Below are 5,761 nucleotides of genomic sequence, written 5' to 3' on the forward strand. Positions count from 1 at the left end.
ATGCTCTGTCTGAACATAGATTTCTTTGGATTTATCTTGTTTCAGATTCACTGAGCTTTCTGCATCTGTAGGTTTACATCTTTTGCCAAATTTGGGGAGTTTTCAGCCATTAATTCTTCAAATTTTTTTGCACTATACTTTTTCTCCTCTTTTTCTGAAACTCCAATGACATAAATGTATGCCTTTTAGTATTGGCTCTGAGGACAAGAAGTCCCTAGACTCTGTTCTTTTGTTTGTTTGCTTCCATCTTTTTTCTCTGTTGTTCATATAGAATAATTTCTATCGATCCAATTTCAAGTTTATTTGACTCTTTCCTCTTTCATCTCTGTTCTGTTAAAGTCCATTCACTGCAACTTTTTCCCCAGCTTTGTCTTTTTTCAGTCTCATAATTTCCATTTGGTTTTTTAAAATATCTTCTAATCCTTTGGTGAGATTTTCTACTGTTCCATTCATTTCAAGAGTATTTTCCTTTACTTCTTAGAATATTTTAAAATATCTGCTTTAAAGTTTTTGTTAGAAAATTTCAACATCTGTGTTATCTTGGCTTTGATGTCTGTTGACTGTTTTCTCCCATGTGGGTCGAGATTTTCCTAGTTCTTCGTATGCTAAGTAATTTTGGATTTTATGCTGGAAATTTTGAGTGTTGACTATGGGACTATGGGTCTTTTAAAAATCTTATGGATAATTGACTTGAATGGGTTAAGGTTGCAAGTTTTGTTGTTTACAGTTTCAGAGTCAGTTCTCTTTCCAGACCCTTTGCTGTGTTATTCAGATATGTCCTGTGTATGCACTGTCTAGTGGCCTCTCTGGGACCTGGATAGTGGTATCTCACTTAGTTCCATTCCCAAAGACTGATACAATGCTTAGAATCAGATCTGTGTTCAGGAGTGAACCTAGGAATTCATGAGGAATTTTTACGGGGTTATGTTCTAAACCTCCTGTCTCTATGTCATCTCTCTGTTACTTTTAAGCTCCCTGGACTTCACTCTTTCAGTCTTTAGGTCAGAAACCTGGAACTTTAGTTACTCCTGTCTTCTGTGCACTTCTCATAACTGCACCTGCATTTGGTGCAGATGGGAGGGTAGTGGTAAGGGAGAAAAAGGGAAAAACAACAGGGGTTTGTCTCCTTCTCTTGAGATCTTAGCTCTTTCAATTGGAGGAAAAGTTTCCCCTTCTTCAGAGTTTTAGGCCCCTCTCCCCATCACTGCTGCAGCAATGCTGGGGGTCTGGGAAGAAAAACAAAAAGAAAGAGAGAAGAAGAAGAGGAAGAGGAGGAGGAAGAAGATGAAGAGGTGGAAGGAAGAAAGAAGGAGGAAGAGGAGAGAGGAAAAAGGAAGAGGAAAGAAACACAAAACACAGAGATTTCCCCTCCTCTCTGAGCATTAGAAATTCTTATTCTTGCTCTTCAAGCAGAGCTAGAAGTCTTCTAGCACTCTTTCTGTTTATGCCCTTCCAGGCTTATTTGAGTTGAAGGGATATCAGGGTTAAATGGGAATCTTATTGCTTATTTAGTGGCTCCTTTGAATTCTTGTCTTTTCAGATCCTCCTGCCAGTGTTTACTTTTCAGTTATCACATACCTACATCATGCATTCTGTCTAGGTTTTACAGCTGCATTTAGTGAAGACACAGGACGGAGTATGCTCATTCCATCTTACCCAGAACCAGAATAAAACATTTTATTTAAAAAGTACAAAATCAGGCTAGGTGTGGTGGCTCAGGCCTGTAATCCCAGCACTTGGGAGGCTGAGGCAGGTGGATCACCTGAGGTCAGGAGTTCCAAGACCAGCCTGGCCCAATATAGTGAAATCCCATCTCTACTTAAAACAAAAAAAAAGTACAACAATTAGCCAGGTGTAGTGGCAGGCACCTGTATTCCCAACTACTGGGAAGGCTGAGGCAGGAGAATCACTTGAACCCTGAGGACAGAGGCCAAGATCATGCCACTGCACTCCAACCTGGGCAACAGAGTGAGACTGTCTCAAAAAAAAAATTACAAAATTAGAAAATTTATTTAATCAAAAAATAGATGAGAAAGAATGTTGGAAATTCACTACCCTAGAACCACTGTGAAGTGTTTTTTTTTTTTTTTTAAGAAGTGGGGTCTTATTATATTGCCCAGGCTGGACTCAAACTCCTGGGGGCTCAAGTGGTCCTCTCAATTCAGCCTCCTGAGTAGCTGAGACTACAAGTGTGTGCTACCTCACCCAGATCCACTGTGGACATTTGGCATCTACAACCTGACAGGTATCTTCTATGAAAATACATTGATTTTGGCTAGGCCCAGTGGCTCATGCCTGTAATCCCAGCACTTTGGGAGGCCAAGGCGAGTGGATCACGAGATCAGGAGATCGAGACCATCCTGGCTAACATGGTGAAACCCCGTCTTTACTGAAAATACAAAAAAATTAGCTGGGTGTGGTGGTGGGTGCCTGTAGTCCCAGCTACTTGGGAGGCTGAGGCAGGAGAATGGCATGAATTCAGGAGGTGGAGCTTGCAGTGAGCCAAGATTGCACCACTGCACTCCAGCCTGGGTGACAGAGCAAGACTCTGTCTCAAAAAAAATAAATTAATAAAAATAAATTAAATTTTAAAAAAAGAAAATATATTGATTTTACTAAATAAAAATGGAATTGGTATGGATTTGTGGTAAAAGCATGAATTCCACCTAGCTTGGATTTCATCTCTACCATTTACAATTTGTATGATTTTAGGCAAACTACTAATTCTCTCTCTTTTTTTTTTTTTGAGATGGAGTTTCACTCTTGTTGCCCAGGCTAGAGTGCAATGGTGTGAACTCAGTTCACCACAACCTCTATCTCCTGGGTTCAAGTGATTCTCCTGCCTCAGCCTGGCAAGTAGCTGGGATTACAGGTATTTGCCACCACGCCTGGCTAATTTTGTATTTTTAGTAGAGATAGGATTTTTCCATGTTGGTCCAGCTGGTGTCGAACTTCTGAACTCAGATGATCTGCCGTCCTTGGCCTCCCAAAGTGCTGGGATTACAAGCGTGAGCCACCGTGCCTGGCCAGGAGTTTTAGTATTACTCAAACCAGTCTCCCAGAACCTTCGAAGATCAGGGTTTTAAAACATAATTTGGTGGGTAGGGGCTTGGGAAGTGCAGAATGCTGATTGGTCAGATTGAAGATGGAATCATGGGATTCGAAGTGAGTTTTTCTTTCTGTCTTTTGTTCCTGGGTGGGATGGCAGAACTATTTGAGCCAGATTACCAGTCTGGGTGGTGTCAGCTGATCCAGCAAGTGCAAGGTCTGCAAAATATCTCAAGCACTGAGCTTAGGTTCTACAATAGTGATACTATCCCAAGGAGAAATTTGGGTAGGTTCAGACTCTTGGAGTCAGAGGCTTCATGACCCCTAAACCATAATTTCTAATTTTGTAGCTAATTTGTTAGTCCTGCAAAGGCAGACTGGTTCCCAGGCAAGAAGGGGGTCTTTTGGGGGAAAGGCTCTTATCAATTTTGTCTCAGAGTCAAACCATGAAGTGAATTCCTTCCCAACTTTTTATTCCCACATTTGTTCCTTCCATCTTCCTCCTCCCAACTTGATTTATATAAGGGAGTATTTCTTCAGGCACAGAACACATCCTCCTGCCCTATGAAAGAGAAAAAGAACGGAAAGACAGCTCATGTTTTTTCAGGGGTTAGTAGACGTTTTTCCAAAGACCTTTATCAGTAGTTTCAACACATAATGTCATGGTAACCTGGTTTGGTATGTGGCGGAAGCTCAGATGCATCCATGTGTCGTGACCGCTCAGAGTACTCTGCCTCTACTTCTGCTCTCTGAAGTGATTCTTCCTTTGTGTGTGTGCTGGTGTCATGCAAAGCTGTGGTATCTGACACTGTCATTTTACAGATGTACTGTGTTTTCCAGCTGCTAATCTTAGACGTGGAAATAATGATCTTGAGCTTCATTTCCCCCCTCTATTAGAGTTAAAGCCTGTAATTTTGCTCATTAGATTTGCAAATGAAGGTTATCTTATACTGTTTAGCTTGGTTAACCCTTAACTGTGGGTGGTGATGCACCTCCTGTCACGCTGATGAGAAGCAGCCTCTGCCTCCAAACTTCACCAAGGCCTCCTGCTGAAGGAGAGGTTGTGTGGGGCAGGAACTGGAAATCAATAGGAAGAGGGCTGCAGGATCCAGGGCACTCCTCTAGAATGTCTCAGGTTTTCCTGATTCTTGAGCACTTAAACATCAACCTCTCATAATAATGAAGGAATTCAGAATATGCCACCCCAAAATATGCTGCTTTGGCATATTGATTATTTTGAGCTAAAGGAAATTGAGAAACAGCAGATGCAGAAAAGGATCTCTGCCCTCCTTTCCACCTAAAAGCAGGTGATCAAATTTGTCAGAGAATTAGAATCAACACAGAAATGGACATGCACAAACAAACTTACTAAAATAATCCGTATCTTGCATTAGTTGCTCCCATACATTTCCTAGTCCCTGTCCCACAATTTACTGCCCCATGTTCAAGCCCCTTGCCTTGTCATATCCCCACAATTTGTCATTCTTTGTGTGAAAAGGTATATAAGCTTTTGGGCCTAACAGCTTCTTTGGGCTGTTATTTTCTTTTTAAAGACTCCTGTGTAAATGTGAAAATATGAAGCCTGTATGCTTTTCTCCTGTTAATCTGTCTTATGTCAGTTTCGTTCTTAGGCCAGCCACAGATCTAAGAGGGTAGAAGACTGTTTTTCCTCACCTACAATAGCAACAATAATAAGAGTACGCCTTAACGGGAGTTCGAGTTCCATCGGCTCCCATCCGGGCCATCCTGCCGCCTTAGCGGCTGCTGCTCCCCAGGATACTGGCAGGGGGGCTCTCTCCCACTCCCCACACACCCATTTCTGAGTAGCGACATGGGCTGGAGGCTAACTTTATGGGGTAGGGGGCCGCTGGTAGGTGAAGCTTGTCCGAGGGAGAGGGGGAGGATGAAGCCAGTGCATGGGGGAGACCTGCCAGATGTTGATGCCTAAGAAGAACCGGATTGCCATTTATGAACTCCTTTTTAAGGGGGGAGTCATGGTGGCCAAGAAGAATGTCCACATGCCTAAGCACCCAGAGCTGGCAGACAAGAATGTGCCCAATCTTCATGTCATGAAGGCCATGCAGTCGCTCAACTCCTGAAGCTACGTGAAGGAACAGTTTGCCTGGAGACATTTCTACTGGTACCTTACCAATGAGGGTATCCAGTATCTCCGTGATTACCTTCATCTGCCCCTGGAGATTGTGCCTGTCACCCTACGCTGTAGCCATCCAGAGGCTGACAGGCCTTGCCCTAAAGGTCTGGAGGGTGAGCAACCTGCCAGACTCACAAGAGGGGAAGCCGACAGAGATAACCTACAAACGGAGTGCTGTGCCACCTGGTGCCGACAAGAAGGCCGAGGCTGGGGCTGGGTCAGCAACCGAATTCCAGTTTAGAGACAGATTTGGTCGTGGACGTGGTCAGCCACCTCAGTAAAATTGGAGAGGATTCTTTTGCATTGAATAAACTTACAGCCAAAAAAAAAAAAAAGAGTACACCTTAACAGGATGCTTCACAGATTGCAAAGCACTCCCATAAACATTATCTCATTTAATAAGCATGATAGCCCCGTGAGATAAGTTATATTATCCGCATTTTCCACGTTGAAGAATGAAGTCTATTAAGTAGGAAATACTTGGCTTGAACAAGGTTTTCCAACTAGACATCCAATGTAACTTCACCAGGCCAGAGCCTGCATCACCCAGCGTGAAGGAAT

The 5,761-nt window shown here is 43.0% G+C and overlaps 1 pseudogene across 1 annotated transcript; it reads left to right on the plus strand.

Moving 5' to 3' along the window:
- Positions 1-2,934: 2,934 nt before the first annotated feature.
- Positions 2,935-5,535, plus strand: LOC108580963 (annotated as a pseudogene). The gene has a single exon (XR_001892665.3). The product of XR_001892665.3 is annotated as a 40S ribosomal protein S10 pseudogene (transcript).
- Positions 5,536-5,761: the final 226 nt, after the last annotated feature.

Source organism: Papio anubis, chromosome 9 (assembly GCF_008728515.1).
Source record: "Papio anubis isolate 15944 chromosome 9, Panubis1.0, whole genome shotgun sequence".
Lineage (NCBI taxonomy): Eukaryota > Metazoa > Chordata > Mammalia > Primates > Cercopithecidae > Papio > Papio anubis.